Here is a 3,473-nt window from a genome sequence, read left to right on the forward strand (position 1 = left end):
AGAACCGCGACTAAAGGTCCTCCGCCCGGACGGCCGCCTGGCGCCCACGTGGACGGGCCTTTAGTCGCGGTTCGTAAGGAACCGCGACTAAAGGGGGGGGCCTTTAGTCGCGATACTTTGGTCGCGGTTGCGCAACCGCGACTAATGGCAGTTGCGAACCGCGACCAAAGGCCCTTTTTCCACCAGTGCATCAATTCAATTATAATAACATCTTTTTTTGTTGATGAAACTCCGCAGGAAACCCATCAGGTCCTAGGGCTTTATTGTGCTCCATTTGAGAGATTGCTCCTAACACCTCCTCTTCCGTGAAAGGTGATGTGAGAATAGTACTCTCCTCCTCAGATAACTGAGCAATATCATGAGTGACTTCTTCTCTCATGCTGAAATAGCTTGGTACCGGTGCACCAAATAATTTCTTATAGTACTCAGTTATAAAAACTTTAAGGTTTTCTTGAACCACTATAGTACCTTCATCTTGTTCTAGCTGGAAAATGCTTTTCCCGATGTTTTCCATTAGCAATCAGGTGAAAATATTTCGTATTATTTCTCCCTTCTTGGATGTGTTTTACCTCAGCGCCCTGAGCCCATTTGGTCTCTTCATCACGCCTTAGTTTAGCTAAGCTAGCATCAGCCTCTTTTTTTGCCGCCCTCTCGGCGACACTAAGAGGAGTTGATTCAGATTTTACAGTTCATCTATAATAATGATAAGTTGCTTTTTTTTCCTTCTTATAGACGCCACTTAAGTTCTTAGCCCAACCACGCAAAAACTGACTTAGATGCCTCATTTTATTTTGCCATCTTTCAACATGAGAGCTTCCCGATCGAAAAGAGTTCCATTAATTTTTATCATCTCATAAAAATGTTCTTGGCGCATCCACGATAGTTCAAAATAGAAATGATTCTTATTACCCAGGTGAGCCGAGACTCCTGAATTAATAAGTGGTGTGTGATCAGACCCCGCACGAGTCAGAGCACGCACCGACACCAATGGAAATTTATATTCCCACTCTACATTAGCTAGAACATGGTCTAACTTTTCATAGGTTGGATTCTCTCTTCTACTAGCCCATCTGAACTGCCAACTAGAGAGATTGATCTCTCTTAGATCAAGATTCTCAATGATGGCAATAAACAAAAAGGCTGGCGAGCATTAAAATTATTTATTTTTTCTTCTTATCGTCTTATGATATTGAAATCTCCTCCTACCAACGTAGGAAGAGTCACAGTATCGCAAATACGCATTAACTCCGCAAGGAAATCTGGTTGAGCGCATCTTGGGCTGCCCCATACACGCCCATTACAATCCACTCAAAACCATCAACCTTTAATTTTACAAAAAGCTTAACACAAAAGTCACCAGTCTCCACTTCTTGGACGTGATAGACTATATTAGCGCCTACCAAAATTCCACCAGACCGTCCATAAGGGGGTAGACAATACCACATGTAGTCTAATCCTCCTGACAAGTGTTCAAAAAAAGGTGCAGAGAAATTAGACCGTCCCGTCTCCAATAAGACAACAAAATCTAATTTGTGTTCCCGCACTGTTTCATGGATAAATGTTTTGCAGTGTCTCCTAGACCATCACTATTCCACCAAAAACCTTTCATGTTTTTGGCTTATTTATATTTTTTTAGTCTGGCACTATGTCGCACACTAAGGGTGTGTTTGGTAGGTCGGTTCTTCTCAACATGCGTTTCTCACCTCAGCTCTGTTGACCTCAACTATGTTGAGTTGAGATTGTTGCCTTGTTTGGCAGCCCGTATCTATTGAGAATTTCTGAGTAGAGAAGTTGTTTGGTTTTCATGTATGACTAGAGCTGTGCTATACTAAAATAAAAAGCGATCAGGTCCCTGGGTATAAAACGAGAAAGCAATCAGGTCCCTGGATACAAAACGAGAAAGCAATCAGGTCCCTCAACATAAAACTAGTAGCACCGGGATCAGACTCAGTCGTTTCTGCCGGCGAGAGGAGCCACCGCCGGCGAGAGGAGCCGCCTCCGGAAGGTCGAGCCCATCCTGCGCTGTGCGTGACGAGGGCGAGATGGGCCCTGGAGGCCCTCATCGCGCGAGGATGCGGCCATGGCAGCGCTGGTCTCGGTGGAGGCGGACATGGCGATTGGCGGCGCAGCCGCGCGAGTTGGCGATGCTGGCGGTCGAGCATGGAGGTCGCGGTGGTGGGAGGTGGCGGCGCTCCGTCTCGGCCGCGGCGTCGTGCCGTGGTGGCGTTGGTTGCTGGAGAGAGTAGGGGGAGAATGATTTGCTGAAACGTGTAGGGTGGAGTGCCGCGGTGGACTCGGGGCCAGCTGCAGGAGCGTCTTCGGGCGAGGTCAGCCCTACAGAGGTGCGAAGCTCGATTCGAGCTTCTCTACCGGGCAGTGCTAAGCGCCCCTTTTTCGTATCAGCTGAGCAGTGCGCGGTAGGGAAACCTGGGGTACCAAACAACATCTGCGCTAAATATCTCGGGTGCGATGGGAATTTCTGGCCCGGGCCACCAAACACGCCCTAATGCGAGCCCCTGGTACTTTAGTAGAAGCATGTTTTGCTTTCACGTGAAAGTGCACTAAACCCTCATGGTCGTCATGCACCCTCTCATACTCCTCTAACAAATCTTCTGATAGGTTTGAAGCCTTGTTTAAAATTAAACTTGATATACCTTCATCAAAACCAGAGGTAAGCTTTTATTAAGAAAAACCAAATTTCTTGACTCTTCTAATTCTTTTATAGATGCAATAGAATTTTTAACATGATTTGAAGACTGCCCCAACGAGATTCCCAAACTAGCAGCTCTACTTTCTATCTCAGAATCTGGTAAAGCAACAAAAGAAAGCTTTTTAATAGATTGGTGTTTTGGAACATGGGTGCATATGCTCCTTCTATTTTCAAATGCATCTTACACAGATTTTGAATTTCAGAAAAATTGAAACGAAAAATCCGCACATACATCTTTACGTGCTACGCGCTCACAAAGTTGTTTCATAAAAAAACGACTTGTCATGTGTCATGTGTAAAAAATACAAAATTCAGTGCAAAAAATAATGCTTTTTACAAGACAAATTTTCTCTTTTTCACATAGACCACAAAAAATGTTGATTTTTTCGTGAAACTTTAAGATTGCACGTATATTATAGAGATGTACATGTAGAATTTTTTGTCAAATTTTTTCAACACTCTGAAATATGATTTTTTGGTAGAGGGAGCGTACGCACCTGGGAGCCAAATTAAATTTCCCCTTCTTAATACAACTATTATCTCTAGGTGTCGAAGAGTTGTATCGTTGCATCATCTCCATAGCTCGTTCCAGCTGCGGCGCATCAGCATTAGGCTGCGCCCGAATGTGCGAGCTCGACCGCCGTCCGCAGTTCGATGGGTCCGTGATGCCACCGAAGGCAATCGCCTCATCCATCATTGGAGATCCCATCCGCTCCATTTGCTTGACCATCCCAGCACTCCCACCCGAAGCACATGAAGTGAG

This window comes from Lolium rigidum, chromosome 4 (genome assembly GCF_022539505.1).
Source record: "Lolium rigidum isolate FL_2022 chromosome 4, APGP_CSIRO_Lrig_0.1, whole genome shotgun sequence".
Taxonomy (NCBI): domain Eukaryota; kingdom Viridiplantae; phylum Streptophyta; class Magnoliopsida; order Poales; family Poaceae; genus Lolium; species Lolium rigidum.